The 24,732-nt window shown below is 46.4% G+C and overlaps 1 protein-coding gene and 1 long non-coding RNA gene across 18 annotated transcripts in view; one reads left to right on the top strand and one right to left on the bottom strand.

Annotated features, from left to right (window-relative positions):
- The window catches only part of LOC122211295, a 32,440-nt gene extending 19,086 nt beyond the window's left edge, over positions 1–13,354 (bottom strand). For 4 of the 5 annotated variants that reach the window (XR_006198613.1, XR_006198612.1, XR_006198609.1 and 1 more), the window contains exon 1: positions 8,916–13,354. This is a non-coding gene — a long non-coding RNA (uncharacterized LOC122211295). The remainder of the gene's footprint in view (positions 1–8,915) is intronic. The other variant, XR_006198611.1, reaches the window with a different exon arrangement.
- Positions 1–24,732, top strand: part of LRATD2 (LRAT domain containing 2) — a 140,547-nt gene that overhangs the window by 23,917 nt on the left and 91,898 nt on the right. For 12 of the 13 annotated variants that reach the window (XR_006198600.1, XR_006198597.1, XR_006198601.1 and 9 more), the window contains one exon: positions 7,172–7,299. The gene's annotated coding sequence lies outside the window, so the exon portion shown is untranslated. Of the gene's footprint in view, positions 1–7,171; positions 7,300–7,416; positions 7,783–24,732 lie in introns of those variants that run through there. The other variant, XR_006198606.1, reaches the window with a different exon arrangement.

Raw genomic sequence — 24,732 nt, 5'->3', positions numbered from 1 at the left:
TTACCAGTGAAGTTGAACATCTGTTCTGCTCTTCGTCAGTCATTCCCAGCCCCGCCCTGCCCCAGAGCCAGTGTGGTCCCAGATCTGCTCTCAGGAGTCCTGGGGGGTGGCAGGTGGCAGGGAGCCTGGAGGTGCTAGACAGGGAGGAAGATGTGGTAGGGGGATTTGGGGAGGTATGAGAACTGAGGTAGGTGGTTCTGTTATGCCCAGAATTCGTGATCCCCAAAGACCACTAGGGAGCCGAGTCCGATGCAAAAGCAAAAGAACCTTTATTCGAGCTAGCTCGAGCTCAATCCCCTACCTGCACCGACGCAGCGGTGAGATACCAGGGAGAGAGCGCGAGTTTCAAAAGCACAAAGGTTTTATAGGGGTCTAGGGGCAGTTGGTGAGGTAATGGCTGTGGCCTCAGCCGATTGGCTGGGGAAGGGTCGTGGCCTCAGCCGATTGGTTGGGGAAGGGTCGGAGTCCTGTTACGCAGGTCGCTGGGCGTGTTTTGATCAGAAAGTTTGAACGGGTGAGTGGGAGGTTACTCAAGGGGAGGAGGCGCAGTCTGAGGTTTCTGTGAATTTCCCGGAAAAGGGGTCTTGTCGGGGACATAGTCACTCAAGGTGGAGAACACAGAACAAGATGGAGTCAGCCGGCATAGGCCCGCCCTTTCATTCCCCCCTTGTCATGTAACTTACGGACCCAATCATGGGACCGGCTGCATTTATGGTGACAAGGGGAACAGAGTTTGGAAGTTTACGCCAAGTTCTGGGAAGCATGTGTCCCTGGGGTGGCTCTGGGAGGTCTAATTAAGTATTGTCCCTGAGCTGGTATCTATGATCTGCCAGGTGATGTTTTGGGGGGTGTGGGGACTCCCGGTAGCATGAGCAATGACAAGCAGAGTTAACAGAGTTACCAATATTAGGTGGGTCGAATGTGCTGTAGCTTGAGCTTGAGCTTGAGTGGGTTGTGTTGGTCCCGACTGATGGCCCATCGCGTGACGAAGTCCTTCCGGATCGAGGAGGGGTCCGCTGGCCGAACGTGGGTGTGATGGACCCAGGTCGCGATGCCGTCTACTTTGAGAGCGGTGGGGGTTGTCAGCACTACAATGTAGGGTCCCTTCCAGCGCGGCTCGAGAGTCTCTCGGTGGTGCCTCTTGACATAGACCCAGTCTCCCGGCTTGTACTGATGAGGTGTCGGGGTCGGGCCAGCCTCGTAGATGGCACGGAGGCGCGGCCAAATATCCTCATGCGCCCTCTGGAGCCCTCTCAAGGAAAGAAAAAGTTCTTGATCTTTAAACTCTGCAAGAAGTTCAGCTCGAAGGCTGGGAATAACAGGGGGTGGCCTGCCAAACATGATCTCGTAGGGAGTAAAACCCAGAGTGTAAGGAGTGTTTCTAACCCGGTAAAGGGCGTACGGTAGGAGAGTCACCCAGTCCCCGCCAGTCTCCATGGTTAATTTGGTAAGGGTCTCTTTTAGGGTTCTATTCATTCTTTCTACCTGTCCTGAGCTCTGGGGCCTATAAGCACAATGTAATTTCCAGTTTGCCCCCACCGCCTTGGCTACTGCCTGTGTTACCTGAGAGATAAAAGCTGGTCCATTGTCTGATCCTACCATGGCAGGAAAACCATACCTGGGTAAGATGTCTTCTAGTAGCTTCTTAGCCACCGTCTGAGCCGTTTCATGCTTGGTTGGGTATGCCTCCACCCAGCCAGAGAAGGTGTCTGTAAATACTAAAAGATATTTATAACCATACTTTCCTGGTTTGACTTCAGTGAAGTCGACTTCCCATTGGGCTCCCGGTCTGGTGCCTCTGAGCCTGGTTCCTTTTTTATTTGATGTGGCTTTCGCGTTGGTGAGTTGGCAGGTCTTGCAGGCAGATACAACTTGCTCTATTTTGGTGTCCTGTTGGTGAATCTTGATTCCGGCATGTCGGATTAAGTCTTTTAATTTTCGGGCCCCCATGTGAGTAGACCGATGCATGTGCTCTAATATTGAGACTCCGAGCCGGTCTGGCAGCACGAGCTCCTTGTTAGGTGTATACCACCATCCCTTTATCTCCTGGGCCATGGGGAGTTTCTTGATCCGCTGTAACTCCTCCTGGGAGTATTTGGGCTGGTCTGGTAAAACTGGGTCTCCCGGGTCTGGTAGTTGTATGGTCATGGTGGGGACTGGAGTAAGGGCTACTGCCTTGGCTGCCTGGTCAGCCTTTCGATTACCTCTAGCTACTGGGTTATCAGCTTTTTGGTGCCCTTGGCAGTGGATAATGGCTAGCTTGGCAGGAAGCCATAAGGCCGTAAGCAGGTTAAGTATCTCCTGCTTATTTTTTATAGTCCGTCCTTCTGCCGTCAGTAACCCCCTCTCTTGATAAATTGCCCCATGAATATGAGCTGTGGCAAATGCATAACGGCTGTCTGTGTAGATGTTAAGCCGTTTTCCAGCTCCCAGCATCAGCGCCTTGGTGAGGGCTATGAGCTCCGCTCGCTGGGCTGACGTTCCGGAGGGTAGAGCCTCCGCCCATACGGTGTCCATTTCGGTGACCACCGCTGCACCCGCATACCTGTGTCCATCTCGCACAAAGCTGCTGCCATCAGTGAACCAAGTAGCCTCGGCATCGGGGAGGGGCTGGTCGGTCAGGTCCATCCGGAATCCATGTACTTGTTCCAGGATTCCCGCACAGTCATGTAGTGGAGCACCTAGGTCAGGGTCGGGCAGCAGGGTTGCAGGATTGAGGGCTGCACTGGGGTGGAACCGCACTCGTGGAGGGTTGAGTAGGAGGCTCTGGTAATGAGTCACACGTGTATTGCTCATCCATCTATCAGGAGGCTGTTTCAGGACCCCTTCAATGGCGTGTGGGGTTGTGATCCAGATCTCCTGTCCTAGGGTCAGTTTGTCTGCATCCTTGACTAGGAGTGCTGTCGCCGCAATAATTCTTAGGCATGGCGGCCAGCCGGCAGCCACTGGGTCTAGTTTCTTAGACAGGTAAGCCACTGGGCGGTTCCAGGGGCCTAAGGCTTGAGTTAGAACCCCTTTTGCTATTCCCTTATGTTCGTCTACAAAGAGGTGGAAGGGTTTCATAATGTCTGGTAGGCCCAGGGCTGGGGCACTTAGGAGGACCTTTTTTAACTGATTAAAGGCAATTTCTTCTTTTTCAGTCCATTTAAATGTTTTCCCCTCTTTGGTAGCTTCATATAGGGGCCTGGCGATCTCAGCAAAACCTGGAACCCAGAGGCGGCAGTAGCCGGCTGATCCTAGGAATTCCCTCACTTCTCTTCGGGAGGTGGGAGTAGGGATCTTTAGGACAGTTTCTTTTCTGGCATCTGATAACCGCCGCTGTCCGCCCTCCAGGATATATCCCAGGTAACTTACCCTCTCCCTGCATATCTGAGCCTTCTTCGCGGATGCCCGGTACCCTAAAGCCCCCAGGGTAGCCAGCAGGTCCTGGGTCCCTCGCTCACAGTCTTTGGCCGTGTCAGCAGCAATCAGGATGTCATCTACGTACTGTAGGAGGGTGAGGCCAGGGTGCTCCCTTCTGTACTCACCCAGGTCCTCGTGTAGTGCCTCGTCGAAGATGGTGGGTGAATTTTTGAATCCCTGAGGTAGCCGTGTCCAGGTGAGTTGCCCACTGTAGCCCTCCTCCGGATCATGCCACTCGAAGGCGAACAGGGGTTGGCTCTGGGGTGCCAGCGGCAGACTGAAGAAGGCGTCCTTTAAATCTAGTACAGTATACCAGACCCTGGAGGGCGCCAAGGAGCTCAAGAGAGTATATGGGTTGGGAACAGTTGGGTGTATGTCCGCGACCCTCTTATTTACTTCCCGGAGGTCTTGTACCGGTCGGTAGTCATTTGTGTGAGGCTTTTTGACCGGCAGTAAGGGGGTGTTCCAGGCAGACTGGCAAGGAACTAGTACCCCTAGGCTTCGTAGTCTCCGGATGTGTGGCTGGATCCCCTTCCGGGCCTCCTGTGACATGGGGTATTGTTTGATCCTTACCGGACTCTCTCCTGGCTTGAGCTCTACCAGGACTGGGGTCCTATGAGTGGCTAGTCCCATCCCCCCCCCAGTCTCTGCCCAAACCGAGGGGAATTCTTGTAGCCATCTGTCTATATTATCCTCTCTCGGGAGCGCCTCCTGGTGGAGGAGGTATTCATCCTCCAGTTTCATGGTCAGGACCTGGATGGGGTGGCCCTTGCGATCGGTGACCTGAGGCCCCCTTGTCTGAAAGTTATCTGAGCTCCAATCTTGGTCAGTAAGTCCCGTCCTAACAGCGGGTAGGGGCATTCTGGTATTACCATAAAGGAGTGGGATACCCGGCCCGTTCCCAAATCTACTGTTCTTCGGGTAGTCCATGAATACTGGCTCATACCAGTTGCCCCTTGTACCCAGGACTTCTTGCTGGCTAGTTTTCCTTGTGGGGTGCGGAGGACCAAATGTTGTGCTCCGGTGTCGACAAGGAAGTCAACAGGGGTCCCCTCCACTTTAAGAGTTACCCTGGGTTCGGGGAGAGGGTCCGAACCCCGACTCCCCTAATCACTTAGTTCATCTAGCTCTAGGACTTTTACTCGATCAGTCTTGCTTCCTTTCCCGCCGGCCCTTTTCAGACAATCTCGGGCCCAATGCCCTATCTCCTTGCAGTATGCGCACTGATCCTTCTGCAGCCTCTGCTTCCCCCCCTTGGTGGTTCTTTTACCTTTTCTTGCGTCGTCTGCCAGCTGCCAGAGACGGCGGTCTCGTTCCTCAGGGGAGTCAGCAGTGGTAGCTAGTAGTATTCTCGCCAGGTCTCGAGTCTGCTTACTGCTGGCAGCCGCCATGGCGCGAGCCTGCTTGTCCTCAGGAAGCTCCCGGTTATTATATACCTTTTCGGCTACCACCAGTAAGTCCTGCAGACTTTTTTCTCCTAGTCTATCTATTTTCTGTAATTTTCTCCTAATGTCTATGGCCGATTGGTTTACAAAGGCCATGATAACAGCAGCCTTGCTTTCCGGAGCCTCTGGATCCATGGGGGTATAGGTACGGAATGCCTCCATGATCCGTTCTAAAAAGGCAGCCGGAGATTCATCTTTTCCCTGTTGTACATTTCCTACCTTGGCCAAATTGGTTGGCTTTCTAGCAGCCATTCGGAGACCCCCCATTAGAGTCTGGCGGTAGACCCGGAGCCTCTCCTTACCTTCTGCCGTGTTGAAATCCCACTGGGGCCGAGTTAAGGGGAAGGAGGCATCTATCTGAGCCTGGTTGGTGGTGGGATTCCCATCTGTGCCCGGAACTAGTTTTCGGGCCTCGTTGACGATTCTTTCTCTTTCTTCAGTCGTGAACAGGACCTGCAAAAGCTGCTGGCAATCGTCCCACGTGGGCTGATGGGTAAAAAGAACAGAGTCTAATAAATCAATAAGCCCTGCCGGTTTCTCGGAAAACTTAGGATTCTGAGCTTTCCAATTGTAGAGGTCACTAGTGGCGAAAGGCCAATAGTGATGGGGCTGGTTCCCCTCCGCGTCTGGGGGTCCGGTGGCTCGCAGGGGCAGAATAGTGGAGTCAGCAGCGGAGGCGGATTGCTCCCTCTGAGCCCTTTGTCTGGTGAAGGGCGGGCTTCCCACTGGAGCGTTTCCGCCTCCCGCTCTCGGAACAGCGTCTGCCTCCCCCGGAGGGGGAGGATGGTGTTCTTCCAGCATCCTAGAGGGGTTATACGAGGGAGGAAAAATTAATTCTTCTTCAGTACCCCCCTGTAAGACAGGGTAGAGGGGTGCTGAAGGCTGGATAAGACTTTTCTTCTTCTTTGTCCCCTGCAAAGCAAGAATGGGTTTTGGCTCCGGAGGGAGCGGGGCTAGGAAGGGTTTAAGCCAAGAGGGTGGGTCTTCCACAAGGTCCTGCCAAGTGATAATGTAAGGGAGCTGATCAAGATGGCCCGTCTTAGGCTGAGAGATGATACTCCTGACTCGGTGGATGGTAGGGAGGTCGAAGGTCCCCTCTGGTGGCCATCCGACATTGAAAGTTGGCCACTCGCTAGAACAAAAAAACTGCCACCGACCCTTTCGGACTTCCACACTGAGGTTGTTAGCTCTTCCCCTCACATCCTTAAAGTGATCAATCATAATACTTAGAGGAGTAGTCTGAGTCTGTCCCATAACGTCCGTCCAGTAAGTCCACAGAACAAAACAGAGAAACACAAAAACAGACAAACAGAGGGCCCCTAGAAAATCTTCCAACTCCATGGAAGCAAAACTGAAAGCTAGCTTAGACATTTGAGGGGATTCCACGTCCCTCCAAAACCGATGAGGGGATTCCACGTCCCTCCAAAGACGACGGCCTCACGCCGACCAGCGGGAGCGACCCGCCTCGTCTCAGACCTTTGAGGGGATTCCACGTCCCTCCAGAAGGGAGAATCGGAACGTCTTCCGAAACTCCCGGCCCGTGGTCCTCCAGTGCGTCCACTTAGACCGCGTCGGGCACTACCAGAACTCCAGAAGTGAGCTCACACAGAAAAGACAGAACAAACAAACAGACACTAATCGTGGCCAGTCAGGCTCTCCGGGTCGGGGGTCCCTCAGGGGTCTTGGGGATCCCGGGCCGAGCCCCCAAATGTTATGCCCAGAATTCGTGATCCCCAAAGACCACTAGGGAGCCGAGTCCGATGCAAAAGCAAAAGAACCTTTATTCGAGCTAGCTCGAGCTCAATCCCCTACCTGCACCGACGCAGCGGTGAGATACCAGGGAGAGAGCGCGAGTTTCAAAAGCACAAAGGTTTTATAGGGGTCTAGGGGCAGTTGGTGAGGTAATGGCTGTGGCCTCAGCCGATTGGCTGGGGAAGGGTCGTGGCCTCAGCCGATTGGTTGGGGAAGGGTCGGAGTCCTGTTACGCAGGTCGCTGGGCGTGTTTTGATCAGAAAGTTTGAACGGGTGAGTGGGAGGTTACTCAAGGGGAGGAGGCGCAGTCTGAGGTTTCTGTGAATTTCCCGGAAAAGGGGTCATGTCGGGGACATAGTCACTCAAGGTGGAGAACACAGAACAAGATGGAGTCGGCCGGCATAGGCCCGCCCTTTCAGTTCCTGATTCCATTTGTCAGCTCTTCCCTTAGGATTTGTTCATCTCTAGGGCTAAAATCTCCTTGCAACATTTCCCTTTATTCCTTCAGGACCTATCGTCCCCAGGGTAATTTATTTTAACCAGTACTTCGTTCTCAATTATACTGCCAACAGAAATGCCAACCAGAAGACAAGAACTTCAAAGCTGGACTCCGGCCCTCTTTTGGAGCAAGCAGCAGCATCTCAGGCAAAGTGAAGGGAGTGGCTTCAGTCTTGTTCCTGGGAGAAGACATGCCCTTCAGGTTAGTCACAGTCAAGGCGAGTTTCATGGAGAGACTCCTGATGTCACGTGTGGGTATAAGGAAACCCTGAGGGCCAGTACCAGGGCTGATAAGAACAAGGTTCCTTTGCATCCCCAGGTCCAAGGGAAAGAGGGACAGAGTGGCATATCGAACAGAAACAGAGAGGGCCTGACCAGTATGGAGAAAGCTGCCTGACATGAGACAGACCCAAAGAGGAAGGAGGTGGCCGTCTCCAGGTGTGACTCACAATAAACACCCCACCTCACACTCCTCCCTCTTCTGCTGGTGTTGATAATTAGCCAAAGCCTACAAGAAGCCGAATGGCAAGAGAACCCATTGATGGGTTCCTCCAGGCGGCCTCCTGGGGCACAGAGAAGAATGGAGAGTGGATCTGGGCCAGTCACTTGCACACGCCCAGCACAAAGGCCACGGGGACCACATGTCATCGAGTGTTCATACGGCAATCTAAGACTTTTTCAATTAAATGGCAAAGTACCGTACAACGATAATTACTTTGCTCTGATAATTCAGTCACTACTTTGAGTCACCCTGTAAGGGATTTATTATTATTAACTCCCCAGAAACCAAGGCAGACAGCGATTAATTACTGCTCCAATATAGCTAGAAAGACTTCTGAGAAAAAGTTTGTGAGACGCCCCTGTTCAGTCCTTGCTTATAACCGCTACACTCTACAAACTTATTCTACCCTCTCCTTGGGCACTTCCTCAGAGCCAGACGCTTCTTCAGCACCCTAAGGGGCCTTTATGACCTGGTTCTTTGACTTCCCCCTCCTCTCCAAAAGTTGTCTGAGTCACTGGTCACAGGATTCAGAAATCGGGTCCAGGCGCTAACAGGCAAGACCGGACCCGGTGAAGGCCCGCGGTCGAGCAGCTCGTGGTGGACAGACAGGGCCACAGAACAGTGACCAGGGAACCAGCAGAAAGGAACATAGAGACCAGATGCAGACTTTCACCTGCAGCCTGGAGGTCGGGCCCAGAGGAAAAGCAATAAGGAACATAAAGGTTATACGTGAGGTTGGCACAGCTCCTCAAGAAATGGGTGAAAGAGGAGAGTGACACATTGCTTTAGTGCAACCACGTCAGCCACTATATGTATAGTGCTTTAGTGGTTAAGACAGATTCCCAAATATTTCAGCAGCCGATAGTTTCCTTTACTAGACTGTGGGCTTCCTGAGGATGGTGGCTTGTCACTTTGGTGTCCCTACAACCCAGCAAGACGTCTGACACTTAGTAGCTACCATCTGCAAATCCATTGGTTAAATCAGTCTTTGGAAACAGAGCAAATAATGGAACCCTGAGGGTTTTGGTAGCCAATGACATCAGGAACATCATTCTGGTGCAATTGATCTTTGAGTGAAGTGAGAGTCCCCGGGGAGGCCATCGAGTCTTTGGGAGCCTGAGTGTGCTCACACATGAAAGGACAACTAAACGTCCCTACATTTGCAGGATTTCTGGGAAGTTGTACACACACACACACACACACACACGCGCGCACACTCAATACTGTTTTTGCATCTGGCAAGGTAACCATGATGATATGATGACAGTGACCATGATAACGAGGACGCAACCTCCCTTGGGGAAACGTTTCGCTACCTCCATTATTTGAACGCATTTGCTTCCAGACAGTCCCGTCTAAACAACAAACAGGTCTTAAGCTTCCCACTTGAGAAAAAAGCCGACGAAGAAAGCTGTGCAGGTAGCAAGGTGACCTCTGTTATTAAATCAACACAACAGAGCAGGCTTCTCACCCCACGTGTAAGGGTTACGAAGGAAGGTTTAAAAGCCACCCCTCCTCGTCCTCTCTGAGGTAAAAGCTCTTGCTGCAGGGGTTTGCTGAGCCTTCCTAAGCCCGGGGTGACACCAGGTCATGAGATGGTGCTTAAGTAGTTCATCTCTGGGTTAGTTGTGATTTTTTTTTCTTTATCTTTTTTGTTTTGTTTTGTTTTTCCGGTCAGCTTTCTCAGCCTGTAAAAGTTCGAGTCTTCTTGCCTTCATCATTCTCACCACGAGAGTCTCATACCTTGCTCTCGTTCCCATGCTTCCCACCCCTCATTCCACCAAAAGCAGTGTGTTTAGTGGTAAAGTCGGTGAAGACAGCATTTAACAGACAAAATGGCGGACATACTCCCCCTGGCTCTCTGTATCAGCTCCCTCGCTGACACCCACCTATGGTCTGACAAGGAGGGACTCTCTCTACAGGGACTGTCCCTGCTCCGTGTTCACTGTGTTTCTAACATGAGCTCATCAGTCTCCTCTGAATCCCGGGTGGTGGAGGAGGAGAGAGGATGCAGGAATCAGGGGCCACAAAATATGAGGCATTTGGCAGCTTTCTTTCAAGGCGTTATTAGCTAAACATTAAAACAAAATGTGCTCATTAAATCCAGCAGCCAAGGATGGTACTTGGTTCCTGTGCATGATGGCGATCCATATAACATGAATCACAGTCAGGAATGCAAGCTGGACTTGAAGCAAACTTCCCTGAACTGTGTAGCACTGGTAAACATTGCTGTTTGCTGAGTGAAAGTGCCTGGGGAAGGCTCAGTCGAGGACTTCCCGTAGGGCACATTTCAGTAGCGTTGATCCAAGAGACCTTGTCCTCTCTTCTCCTGCCCTACTTGGAAGGGGAACCATGTTGGATTCATCGATCCTCTGGTTCTCTTCCACTTGTATGAGTGCAGGAATCTCAGCCTGGAGTTTACTGATGTGCAAAGATCTATACATAGTGTTCATGAACCTTCTGATACTTAGACCAATTTTGTGTCTCTGTCTTCCATGGGCTTCTCTTTCTGAGAAAAATTTCCAAGTCTTTCAGGAGAATCCCATGGTTGTGCACATCCTCCAAAACATTAAGAACCACTAACGTGGAGGGTTAGTTGAAACATTCTGTAAACCGTACAAAGTATATTTTAGGCAAAAAAGAGAGGGGAAGAAACTCCCTTTTTCCTTGGCTTACAGCAGTCTTACTCTCGTCGCAAGACCCACGCACAGGGATGGTGGTGGGCATGGCGAAGGAGTAGTGGGAGTTGAAGCTCAGTTGTAGCCCCCACTCGGATACCAGCTGGCTTTCTGAATCTGTGTGGTCTCCAAAATACTAGCCATGAATAAATACTAGCCATGGTTAAAGATGGGCACTCACCCTCCGTGCCTGCCACACGGGTACAGCCAGGAAGGGATATGTTGATTACACAGAAGCTTTGATGGCTTTTGTGTATTGCCACAAATGTGCTCTTACGAGAACAGCCACTCGACATTCGCTGAGTGTACGAAACCAGGGAGTGAGTCTTCTCAAAGTCTCAAGGTCTGTGTCCTACATGTGAATTTTGACGAATTTCTTAATGCCCCAGCCTGCGTTTCGTCACCTGTTCAATCCAGGCAAGCCTGCTCACCTAACTCGCCTTTAAAGGATGTAATAGTTAAATGATAGATTTAGTGAATTACTAAAGGGAGGTGAAAAAGAAGCCGAAAAGAACATAGACACCTAGGTATTCTATTCTTAACAGAAAGAATTTGATTGTTCTGAAAGGGCAACCAGGTCCAAAAAGCAGGACAGGCTGCTTCCAGGAGGAAACTGGGATCCCCTAAAAACAGATCCCTGGAGCAAAGCTCACTGTGGGCAACCAGTCTTCTACGTCGACTGTTGGGATGTGACTACTTCGTGTGTTGTTCACTCGCACTGTAACATATACACTGGAATCTTAATACTGTTGCTTTTCACAAGTATGCACTGTTCCAGGCACGACTTCATGTCATTTCACTTATTTTTGACAAATACTCTGCACGGTAAATACAATAGGTTTGTTGGAAATAGGTTGGACCTGGTTGATAGTGTCAGGAAATAGCTTTCTTTTTCTCCCTATGGCCTTCACACTCATTTGCCTCTTCCTTCCCCTGATGGCATACTGGGGACAGTCTATAGCTTCCTGGTCACTTGTAAGTATTAAAATGTCCAGTCCAATTGAAATCAAAATTTAATCTCATATCCAGTTCAGAGCTTCTCCCTTCTTCCCGGCTCAGGTGTATTCAGATGCTCAGGTACCAGAAAAGACATAGCGCCTTTGATCTGTTCTTCAACAATCTTTGCTCCACCTCTTACCTGACTCGCCTAATTGCCGATGGATATTCCAAGGTTAGAGTGGTGAGAAGGATGAGAGATCTCGTGGCGGATGCTGTTCTTGGTGTCCTTTTAGCTGTTGAAGGCCCTACAAATAGTGGGATCCAAATGGTGGCTTTCATTCGAGACCCTGACTTGGCAAGGCACTCTACTAACCTCTTGTGACTTCTCTCAGTGTCTGTACCTCGTGGTACCCCAGTCCATTTGAGCAGATAAGTTAAGCTGGCTGCTTTCCATGGCATTCACCTGGCCCTAGTAAAATGCTCACATACCTGCTTTGCCATCGTGGGCAGCTTTCACGAGCCCCAGCCCCAGCCTTCTCCAAGCAAGCGCTAGGCACCAGTCTCTTAGCAACCAATGCCAACAGAACATATTTGAAGATCTCCCAAGAATTCCACTATGCTCCAAGACTGGACAGCTTGGGACCAGTCCCTGCATCTCCACATCCTACAAGCATCCAGCCTGCCCTCTTCCAATGAATCCTCTCTCTAAGATCAATTATCCTAGATGTCCTCATCTTGTTGTGGGTGAATGGAAGCAATGCCATACCCAATACTACGAGGCTCCTTGGAAGAATTCCTTTTCTCTAAGGAAGCTTCTAGCCTTCCTATAAACAAGCTATTGGGAATGTTGATTTGGATACAGACCAGGCATTCTTGTGGAGAGGGGTCGAGGTCCTGTCTTTAGGACACACGGCTACTTAGCTTTGTCCCCATCTTTGAGGTTTCAGCCAAAACTTCGTCTTAGTAAACATTGGCTATTATCCTTTTACCCACAAGGAACTGAACTGCAAAGAAATTTGTTGCCAAATGCCAGTAGTCACTCAACTTGTGAGAGCAGAAATCAGATCTGAACCCTGATCTGTCCTTCTCCCTGCTCAGTCTTCCCTGTACTCCAAAGCCTTCTCCTAACCGAAGTTGCCTAGGACCAAGAAGAAGAGATTACACTTAATCCTATTTTACAGATGAGCAAACAAAGTCTCCAGAAGTTTAAGAGTCCACCTTATAGACTAGTCAAAGTCCATCTTGTGTTTGAGTCCAAGTTCCAGCAGGAAACAGGTGGCTCACACAAAGGAAGCAGCTCGAAAACAGTTTAATAGAGAATCATTTAGAAAGATGTGGGCAGCATTAGGAAGACACAGGGGATAGTGCAGTTTTTCGGGACTAGTTAGCAGCAGGGCTGTTACCCCCAGGGCGAAAAGGAGGAGGGAAGGAGAAAACGGTCTTGAGGGCCACTTTGAGAGGAGCAGAGAGCTCAGGTTGTAGGAGCCAGCAGGTCCTAAGTCATGGCTCAGGAAGGAAGCCAGCCTGCCTGCCTCTACTCTCTGTCTCCAAGCTCCTCTGGGAGTCAAACCCAGTAAGGAGCCAGCAGGCACTACCTGTGCCTGTTAAAGCTGTCCCTATATATGGGTCTCCCAGAGCCATGAGCAAGGGGATTTGGGGTGGAGAGTGGATCTGACCCACTCAGCCAGTAATGGCGGAGCTGAGGTTTGAAACCGTGTCTGCCTACCCCAACCCCTATGTCACATTTGGTTGCCTCTGCCTTTATTTCATGATGCACCTGTGACAGTTTGACTGCAGTGGAAATCCTCTCGGGGCAGGGACTTTCTCTTACTGTGTTTATAATTGCTGCCATCCTGAGCACACACAGATATTCAGTAAGAGTTTTTTGACAGCATTAATGGGTGGAGGGGCAGGTTACAGATAAGCTTGAAACACAGGAGGACAGTATGAGCAAACGGAGAGAAATGATAAGCATTGCAGGAACTTAGTGTATAGGTATTTATGTGAGACAGTGTAAACAAAGTTATGTATACATACGATTTCACATTACTTAGTTCATAGACATTGTCTCTTTTGAAGCTCACCTCAGCTCTTGGATTATCATCCCTCGAAGAATCACACAAGCTTATTTGTGTAATGACTATAGCTGATAGGGATACGTGCTCAGGTCACCTCATAAAATCAGCACTCTTTCCAGTACCTCCCAAATGAGTATAACATGGTGAGATAACAGCATAATCATCGTTTGTTCTCAGTCTCTGTCTCTGTCTGTCTGTATGTTTGTCTTTCTTTTTTTTTTCCTCCTGCCATTGACTCCTTGAAGAAATCAAGTTATCTGTCTTTTACGATGTCCCCCATTCTGAATGTGTGTTTGTTTCCTTAGAGTTTTATTTAACTTGTTATCCTTTCTCGTGCCCCTTTCCTATAGATGAGCCCTTGAGGATTGATTTGATTCAGATTCAGAATCAGATTTTTGTTTTGTTTTGTTTTTGGCAAGAATACTTCATGAGGGCGCTTCGTGTGTGTCTCATACTAAGCACATCAAGCTAGACACAAAGTCTGACTACTCCACCTCTCCTGCGGCTCAGATGAATTGGTGGATTCGGGTGATTTACAGTTTTAATTATCATCATCAATGACCGGTATTGTAAAGTTAAGTATCAGCAAGGTAGCAGGCACTCAGCTTGGCATCACGTGTATGTTATCTTCTTGAACCCACACAAAAACTGCATAAAAAGGTCTCCTCATGCTCGTTTATTAACGAAGCGAAACAGGCTCAGAGGTTAAGTGGGTTGCCTGAAGTCATACAACTAGTGAGTGACAGAGGCAGGGTATGGAGTAAGGTCTGATGGACTCTGGAGTCTATGTTCTGAACAATTAGGTGACATCATCTGTAGTTTTATTTCTTTCCAGTGCATTCTCACAGACTTGCTCCTAGAGATTTCGATTCTTGTCCCTTGAGTGGATGGTCTGTGTCAGAGTAATTTAGACTTTTAACGTTAGAGCCAGTGTTGGGCAAAGGGCCAAAGAGGGAGGCCACTTCGGTACCAAGCAGTCCACAGGAGGAGGAAAGGAAAGATAACAGGTTATAGGGCAAGGTGCTTAGAACAGGTGGCATAGGCAGCGAAGTTCAGAAAAGCAATCTATTCAGATGCTTTTAATTGCACTTTATAAAATCACAATCCAAAAATAACTTAAGAAAAAAGGATCTTTGATTTAATCAGGTCACCAAACTATGGAAAGGCCAGAGATAGGCTGTCCCCAGGACAGTCCCCAAGTACTAGAGTTCCATTGAATGCTCTCTCCATCTCTCAGCTCAGCTTCTTCATGCATGCTGGTTTCCTGCTGTCAGGCTGGCTGTCTCCACATGGCAGAAGCAAAGCTACAAGCAGCTTATCCTTACGGCTAACTGCATGAACAGAGAGGAAAGAGAACTTTCTCTTCTTAACTTTAGTGGAAAAAATTCCAGGGAAAAACTCTGATTGGCTGAGCTTGGACCAATCACTATGGCCAGGGAAGGGGAGCCCTACCATTGGGTGACTTGGATCACATGTCCCTTCTATGACCAGTAAGGCAGGTCCATTACTGTAAGAAAGGAATGAATCACACAGATAATGGCACTACGAGGGGGATTGTGAGCTGGATTGTCACTCCAGTCTCCATTTTCCTCCTTCCTTCTTTTTTTTTCTTTTCTTTTTTCTTTTTTCTCTTTTTTATTCTCTATTTTCTTCTTTCTCTCTTTCTTTCTTTCTTTCTTTCTTTCTTTCTTTCTTTCTTTCTTTCTTTTCCTTTCTTCCTTGCTTTCTTCCTTTCATCCTTTCTCTCTCTTTCAGGTGTAATCGACATATAACATTATATTAGTTTCAAGTGTATGACACGATGATTTGATATTTGTGTACAATGCAAAATGATCACCAATGTCTAGTTGTCATCTGTCCCCATTCAAAGCTAGAATTTTTTTCCTTGTGATAAGCTCATTTTCCATATATTCTTATTAAGAAACAAATGACAACAGATGATACTTAGAGGCAGGCTCTTTTGACTAAAAAGAACAAATGTAAGGGGGAGATAACGGAAGTTAATTAAATACCCACATGTACTACGTAATATTCCAAATGCTACATTGTAGCTCGTTTAATCTTAAGCAACACTACCAGAAACTCAGCCTTTGATTCTCTCTCTTTCTCTTTGGTTTTTAAAGACTAAACTGAGGCTCACAGAAGTTAAGTGACTTGCCCAAGATCAAAGTTAGTAAATGTGAAGTCAAGATTTGAATCCAAGTTTTTATGATCCTAATGCCTATGCTCTTTCCTCTGGGTCAGACATCTTTCAGTGCCAGAGGGACTGAGGACAGAGGGATAATACTTAGCTACAGAAATTCTGCATGTAAAAGAGATGCTTCTTCCCCAAAATGAGGCAGACCTATTATAACCTATTATATATATATATATATATATATATATATATATATATATATATTATTATTATTATAACCTATTAATGTTATAGGTCATCTGGCCAAAGCAAAATCAAACTCATGGCAGATACATCATAGAATAAAAACCGTTTTTCATCACTTAAACCCAAATTGAGGGACATTCTACAAAATATCTGATCCATATTCCTCAAAGCTGGTCAAGGTCATCAAAAACAAGGAAAGGCTGAGATGCTGTCACAGACCAATGGAGATTAAAGAGGCATGGCAGCTAAATTCAATCCCGGATTGAGTCTTGGAACAGAAAAAGAAAAAGACATTAATGGAAAAATTGGTGAAATCCAAATAAAGTCTGGAGTTTCACTAAAAATAATGTACCCATGTCGGTTTCTTAGCTTTGACAAATATTACCATGATAATGTAAGATGTTAATGATAACGGACGCTGGGTGAAGGACATACAGGTGCTCTTCGCACTATCTTTACAGTTATTCTGTGAATTTAAAGTTATTCCAAAATTAAGTGTTTGTTAAAACAAAATTGTGTGTGTGTGTGTGTGTGTGTGTGTGTGTGTGTGTGTTCATTTTCCCCTGAGTAAACACATGATCAATTGTAGAGCCTGGGGCAAACCTGTAGTGGGGCGGGGGGAGCTCCTGACACAAGGTGATATAGACTGAATGTTGTATCCACCCCCAGATCCATATGTTGAAGACTTATTCCTCAATGTGCTGGTATCTGGAGGTGGTGCTTTGGGGAGGTAATTAGGTTTAGACAAGGTCATGAGGATGAGGCCCCTGTGATGAGATTAGTGTCCCGATAAAAAGAGGAAGAGATCCAGAGCTCACTTGCCCGCCAGCATGTGAGGACACAGAGAAAAGGCAGCCATCTGCAAGCTAGGAAGAGAGCTCTCACCAAGAACCGAATCCACTGGCACCTTGATCTTGGACTTCACAGCCTCTGGACCTGTAAGAAATCAGTGTTTGTTGTTCAAGCTACGCAGTCTGTGGTATGTTGTTATAGCGGCCCGGGAAAGACCAAGACAGAGGATGACATCCTTTGTTCAGGGTGGCAAGCTAAAGAAACGATACTTTAAAATGAAATTGCAGTAACGTGGGGGAATTGGTAATGGTTGATTTTGACTCGTACCTCACATTCCACCCAGGCAAACCTTTCTTCTATGGTTGTTCGCAGTGCAGACTAGGATGTCGCTAAAGCTCACTTTCTTCTGTGCCACGTTTGAGTCACCAATCCAGGGTTGGACCCCAAACGGTGTTGAAACATGTGCCGCCCCTCTAGAAGTTGTCCCAGCACCCCCCCCCCCTTCACCAGTGCTCCATATCTCAGCTTCTGTCCATGGCTTCATTAATTCTCCAGGTTTGCAAACAGCACAGACCAAAGAGAGACTTGCTAATTTCTAATGGTGCCTGATCTCAAATGTACCATTTGGATGGCTTACTAAAAATGAAGAATGTTCTCCCCATTAAAGTCTTCGCAGATGATAAAACTGCATGATCCACTGAGAATATTATGGCTCCTCATTCCTTCCAATGGTGTCTCATTTTTCACATGTTTTCCTTAACCAGCTATAGGAGGTGGGTTAAAAAGAGAAAATAGTGTGGGTGACTTGGCTCCAATTGAGAGAAGAGTTAGGATTCTAAGCATGCGCCCAGTTGACCCTCTTCTTTTTGGGGTAGGACAGAGGGTCTTGCGTAAAGTTTATAAATACACAGATTTCAGAGTTGAAAGTAGGGTGACTGACATTCCTGGTTTGTCCATGACGGAGGAGTTTCCAGGCATGTAAGACTTTCAGAGTGAAATTGGGACAGTTCCAGGCAAGCTGGGATGGTTGATCATCCAGATGGAAGGGACCATAAAGCAATCTTCTCAGACATAAGGCTCCAAAATATATTCTCTCCTCTGGGGGTTCTGACTAGATAAATATTCAAAGGGGTCTGTACACGGTAGATGTGCTGTCAGGAAACAATGGGTGTCATTGACAGAGATGGATTTGGGCTGGTCGTGGGGCGGTACGAAGCTGGTCTGGCAGAGTCACAGTCAGAACACCTGGGTGCAGGTACCAGCCCTATTGCAAAACAGCTGAGGACACTTGTATACGTGATTCGTCTGTGCTACTCCAGCTTCTTCATCTGCAAAGTGGGAATAGTATTTAGTACCTCCCTCATATGTTTGCCTTGAGATTGAAATTCAATAACTCAGGTAAAGTTCTTAAAATTCCGCTTCGCGTATACAACGTGCTGGCCAAATATCACCTTTTATTATTGCTGTTGGTACCATTAGCGGTCTGGATTTTTATTCCTAGCTCTGCCGGTTACCAGTCCCATGGCCCTGGTGATCGCAGCTTCCCCATCTGTAAATGGAGAAAATGAGACCACCTGACGAGGGATCAGGTGGATTTAGTGACAAAGCAAACGCACAGTCCTCGTATAGATCGTGGAGGCTGCTTTCTCCTCCCGAGGAGGTCCAAGTGGTCCAAGGCTCACGTCCTCTTGTCTCATTTTTAGCTCCGTTAGTGGAGTAGAGAGACAGCAGGATTTGTAGACTGGGTCTTAGTCTTGGCTATGCCATGACTAAAGTGTTCATTTAGTGACTTTTCCTTAAAGCAAACAAACAAAATGCTCTGCTTTTCTTGAAAGCCTGGAAATTGGCTGTGGAGGCAGTTACCCAAAAAGAGTGTCAGTCATGCTTTGATAGAGGGAATCATCATTGGAAGAAGCATGTAATCTCTGTAATTATTCATGCTATAACCCACATGTTACCTTTGTCCTCGTTCTTCAGTTCTCGTCCCTTTCCAGATATATCCACTCAGGCACAATCATGACTAAGCAGTGTCATACACTGATGATTCTTTTTTAAGGGACGGTGGAGTTGAGGCTGTAACTGTAACTATAACACAATTCACCACGATCTCCTTCTAGTTCTCCTTTGCCGTTTCCTTCTTCTCTCCTTTCTTTTTCCTTTTTCCTTCTTCATTGCCCCCATCTGCCCTTTCTCTGCCTTCTGTCTTGCCAGAACACTTCCTCATTCTTGATCCTCTCCGTCTCTCAGCCCTCGCAGTAGAGACTACCCTGTGTTCCTCAAAGGTGGTTTTCTCTTGCGCTTGGACCCATGGTGAGAGTGCATTTCCCAGGGTCCTTTGCAGTGAGGTGTAGCCATGTGACGGAGCTGATCCACTGACATATGAGTAAAAATGGGGAGCACCGCTTCCTGATGACCTGGCCCGTAAAAACCTCGCATGGACGGTCCACTCTCTCTTCCCAGCACTACCGGCTCAGTGTTGAAATCCAGGGACTGTTGATGGTGTTGAAGCCTCCAGCAACCTGTCTACATGTGGGGCTGAACTACTTCTAACTCTGGTCTACACCTCTACCCCTTGCCATCACAATCATCTCTTGGGGGCTTACGTGAGTGAGAAAGTTCTTGTAAATGAAAATTAAACTTTATGTCTAAATAGCCCGAGAAGACTCCTTTCCCACTGTTTCGGATCTTGTGCTTTTCCAAGTCACTCTCTTTCTCTTTTTGCCATTGGTCAATTTTATTAGGAAGTGGATATTACAGCAATATGAAAAGGGCTGTTACACAGGAAAAAAAGCCACAAAGGGCAAAATTCAATCTCTTGGAGGTTGGGGGGGCGGGGACAAAAATGGAAGGGACAACACTATTGCTTTGCTTTAGTGACACTTTATGAGCTAACCTCCCGGAGACCCGGGACCACAGCACTTTTGCTCTCTCTTTCATCTTTACTGCCTGGCACAGAGTAGGTGTTCAATAAAAATGTGTTCAGTGGGGGTGCCTGAGTGGCTCAGTCAGTTGAGTGTCTGATTCTTGATTTTAGCTCAGGTCATGAACCCAGGGTCATGGGATGGAGCCTCACATCTGGCTTTGTGCTGAGGGTGGAACCTGCTTAACATTCTCTCTTTCTCTCCCTCTCTCTCTCTCTCTCTGCCTCCTCCCCTTCTCTTTCTCTCTAAAATTATTTTAAAAATGTGTTCAGTGGATGTGCATGTATGGCCTCAGATCCTCTAGCTACCTGCTGGAAGAACGTTTCTCTTCTTCTTCTTTTCTTTTTTTTAAAGTTTTATTTAAATTCCATTTAGTTAACATACAGTGTAATATTAGTTTCAGGTGTGCAATACAGGGATTCAACACTTCCATACATCACCCAGTGCTCATCACAAGTGCACTCCTTAATCCTCATCACCTATTTAACCCATCCTCTCACCCACCTCCTTCTTTCTTTTTTTAAATCGTTTTATTTTATTTCACTTTTTTCTTCATGGTTAAGTATACTCTTTAACCCCCATTCCCTATTTTCCCATCCCCTCACCCACCTCCGCTCTGGCAACCATCAATCTGTTCTCTATAGTTAAGAGTCTGTCTCTTCGTTTGTCTCTCTCTGTTTTGTTTTCCTTTGCTTGTTTGTTTTGTTTCTTAAATTCCATATATGAGTGAAATCATGTGGTATTTGTCCTTCTCTGACTGACTTATTTTGCTTGGGATCGTCTTCTCTAGCTCTGTCCATGTCCTTGCAAATGGCAAGATTTCATTCTGTTTTATGGCTGAATAATACTCCAGTATGTACATATGTATATATATACACACCACATCTTCTTTATCCATTTACCTATCAGTGGGCACTTGAGCTAATTCCATAGCCTGGCTATTATAAATAATGCTGCTATAAACATAGGGGTATATGTATCCCTTTGAATTAGTGTTTTCATATTTTTTGATCAGAGTAGTTTTAATTTTTTGAGAAACCTCCATACGATTTCCCACAATGGCTGCACCAATCTGCATTCCTACTAACATTGCAAGAGGGTTCCTTTCTCTCCACATCCTCACCAACACCTGTTGTTTCTTGTGTGTGTGTGTGTGTGTGTGTGTGTGTGTGTGTGTGTGTGTGTAGCCATTCTGATTCTGACAGGAGTAAAGTGACATCTCACTGTAGTTTTGATTTGTGTTTCCCTGATGAAGAGTGATGTTGAACATCTTTTCATGTGTCTGTTGGCCATCTGCTTGTCTTCTTTGGAGGAATGTCTCTTCATGTCTTCTGCCTATTTTTTAATTGTGTTATTTGTTTTTTAGGTATTGCGTTGTATCTGTTCTTTATATATTTTGGATACTAACCCTTTATCAGATATATCATTTGCAAATATCTTCTCCCACTCAATAGGTTACCTTTTAGTTTTGTTGATTGGTTCCTTCACTGCACAGAAAGTTTTCATTTTGATATAGTCCCAAAGGTTTAGTTTTGCTTTTATTTCTATTGATTCAGGAGACCTATCTAGAAAAATGTTGCTACAGTTGATGTCAGAGAGATTACTGCCTGCACTCTTTTCAAGAATTTTTATGGTTTCAGGTCTCACATTTAGGGCTTTAATCTATTTTGAGTTTATTTTTGTGTATGGTGAGAAAAAGTGGTCCAGTTTCATTCTGTTGCATGTGGCCGTTCAGTTTTTCCAACACTATTTGTTGAATAGACTGTATTTTTCCCATTGTATATTCATTCCTCCTTTGTCAAAGTTAACTGACCATATAACTGTGGCTTATTTATGAGTCTCCTATTCTATTCTCATATCTATGTGTCCATTTTTATGCCAGCACCACACTGTTTTAAAAGCTACCACATTGTAATATAACTTGAACTCTGTAATGTATCTTGAAAACCTCCAGTTTTGTTTTTATTTTTCAAGATTGCTTTGGCTATATGAAGTCTTTCGTGGTTCTGTACAATCTTTTTAGGATTGTTTATTCTAGTTCTGTGAAAAATGCTGTTGGTATTTTGACAGAGATTAGGTCTATCGATTGCTTTGGGTAGTATGGACATTTTAACAATATTTGTTCTTCTCCAAGTCTCTCTTTTCTTGATTATGTAGATCTCAGGCAGCTGTTTCCATGCTGGCACCCTCACAATCCGTGCAGTGCTCAGCAAAGAAGCCTTCAATTACAAAGGAAGAGTACATTCAATAATATTTATTTTTGGTGATATACTACCTTACATTCAACATATAATCACAATACACTATGTTCTCTCCCATTCTCTAGAAACGAGATAGAGCAAGGAAAGTCAACAGCTGCCTTCAGTGTTCTAAAATGGATAATACAATATAGTTTGGAAGTCAGAGAGCCTTATGGAAGTCAAAGCAGGGATAACTAATTCAAAGTGGACCTGGGGTGCCTAGGTGACTCAGTCGGTTGGGTGTCTGCCTTTGACCCAGATCATGAGCTCCTGGTTTGTGAACTGAAGCCCCACATCGGGCTTTCTGCTGTCCACACAGAGCCCTCTTTGTAACCTCCGTGTCCCCCTGTCTCTGCCCCTCCCCTGCTTGCATCTCTCCCTCTCTCTTTCTCTCTCTCTCTCAAAAAAATTTTTTTAAAACAACACAAAACAAACACAAAAACAAAGTGGACCTAAGTCAGGCAAGTCTTCCTAAGGAAGGACCTGACTTGAATCTTAAAGAATGAGTAAGAACCAAGCAAAGGGTGAAGGAAGGGCGAGCTCACATGAGAATTATAAACAGGACGGCAGTGAGATGGCATGACTTCCCCAGAAACTTCATTTTACATCAGGCCAGAATGAAAGGTATAGATGACTTGGGTTTGGATGATAAACCTGGAGATCCCAGCTGGGACCGGATCCTGAAGGACATCACATTGAAGGTTAATGTGCATTTGACACCATCTGTTCTTGTCTCCTTATTAATATACCATGTCATGATTCCCCAGTCACCACATCGAGAATAATCCCTGTTCCCCATACATGGCTGCCCCTGTGTGCTAAGCACAGTCCCTGAGGTGGGAGAGATATCAGTGCAATGACCGAGCTTTTCCACAGTCGCTCTGAAATGTCACTGTCTTGGGTGATCTTAGGGTCAGCCTCACTCTGTGTGAATTTGCTGAGGAGCTTCCGTGAAGAAAAAACCGTGTGGCGTGGGAGAACGTGACACAGTACCTTAAAACTCTTCTTTGTGTGTGGGTCGTGAGCCTTTTCATCTTCAACCACAATATCATCACCGTTGCTGCATTTTGTCCTTTTTACTTATACAGCCCTTTACTGATGATAATGGTTTTACTTAAATTTGATCTTCCCTACTCTCCTCTACAATGTGCAAAATGGATTCTGTGATCTCATCGTGTAGGCCTGAGGTCTAGAGAATTGAGATATTTTGCCTCTCATCATTTGTAGGTGGTTGAGCCAGGATCAGAATTTCGATTCAACAAGTGTTTTCTAAGGCTTCACCTCCTTGAGACCAACCATCACATCTCTTAAAATATTGGCACCTTACCAGTGCTTTAAATAGCCACTTAACCTCGATTTGAGATTTAACTTAAAATAGTGATTCAGCACATGAGCTTTGAAACAGAGGCTAACCTGGATTCAGAACCTGGTTCTCGGCATATTTGGGTGAAACCTAACCCTAGCAGAGCAGCGGGTTCTTACGTGTAAGTGGGACTGTGAATGTTTTCCTCATAGGGCTGTTGTGAGAGTCAGATGCGGTATTTAGCATACTGCCTGGCACACAGAATTGCTTAGTTTATGCTATTGTCTCTTGGTCCCTGGGTCTCTATTTGCAGTCATTATCTTTACCTTACACGAAATTTTAAATGTATTCGAGTGTAGGCAGAGTTGCACAGTGACCACCCCATACCAGACACACAGCATCTACAGGGCTCAGCTCATGACCAGTTTGACCCCCGGTACCACCTTCTTTTCCCCGTTATTACTTTGAAGGAGATGTCAAGCATCCTATCCTTTCCTCTGTAAGTTATGCAACATGTACCCTTGAAAGATAAAGATTAAAAAGTAGTAATAACCATGGGGCACCTGGGTGGCTCAGTTGGTTAAGCATCCGACTCTTGATTTCAGCTCAGGTCACAATCTCACCGTTCGTGGGTTTGAGCCCTGCATGGAGCTCTGTGCTGACAGTGCGGAGCCTGCTTGGGATTCTCTCTGTTTTTCTCTCTCTCTGCCCCTCCCCTGCTCACACTTGCACTCTCTCTCTCTCAAAATAAATACATAAACTTAAAAAAATAGTCATAACTACAGTACAGTTATCACTTGGCCCTGAAAAACACAAAACCAAAGAAAACCAATAGTCGTAGCAGACTGAATAGTAACTCCCCAGAGATGTTCATGTCCTGATCCCTGAACCTGTGAATAAGTTATATGGCAGAGGAGAATTAAGGTTACATATGGGTTTACGATTGCTAATTGGCTGACCTTAAAATAGGGAGATTATCCTGGATTATCCAGGTGGGCCCAAGGAAATCGTAAGAGTCCTTAAAGGGAAGAGGAAAGCAGGGAGGGAGAACCATAGAGATGGCAGCAGAGGAAGAACATAGTTGTTTTTTTTTTTTAATTTTTTAATGTTTATTTATTTTTGAGAGACAGAGTATGAGCAGGGGAGGGACAGAGAGAGAGGGAGACACAGAATCTGATGCAGGCTCAGGCTCTGAGCTGTCAGCACAGAACCTGATGCGGGGCTTGAACTCACAAACTATGAGATCATGACCTGAGTCGAAGTTGGACACTTAACTGACTGAGCCACCCGGGCACCCGAAGAAGGACATAGTTTGGTACTGCTAGCCTTGAAGGTAGAGGAAGGGGGCCAAGGAATGGTGTGACCTATAGAAGTTGGAAAAGGTAAGGAAACAGTTTTTCCCTCAAAGCCTCTAGAAAGAATGAAATCATGTGGATACCTTTTATTAACTCAGTGAGACCCATTTCAGATTCCAGAACTATAAGATAATAACTTTGTGTGGCGTGAAAACCCCTAAATTTGTAGTAATTTGTTATAGGGCCGTAGGAAACGAATATAACAATAATTACTTAATATCATCAAATATTCAGTCAGTTTAGCTCAGTGTTTGAACTCATAGCTGAGAATTCTGGCCATTGTACTTCTCTGTTTGGACTAAATGTCTAAAATATTGCTCTCATAAAAATATTTCAGAAGGCTTTAAGTCTATTTTTGACCAGAGAATCCAAATGAAGTATGTTGCTTCTAAAATGAAAGATAATTCTTGATGAAGAATATTTTATTTTATGTTACTCATTTTT

Source organism: Panthera leo, chromosome F2 (assembly GCF_018350215.1).
Source record: "Panthera leo isolate Ple1 chromosome F2, P.leo_Ple1_pat1.1, whole genome shotgun sequence".
Taxonomy (NCBI): domain Eukaryota; kingdom Metazoa; phylum Chordata; class Mammalia; order Carnivora; family Felidae; genus Panthera; species Panthera leo.
Note: the sequence above shows the minus strand (reverse complement) of the source record. Positions and strands in the feature narration are given on the sequence as shown.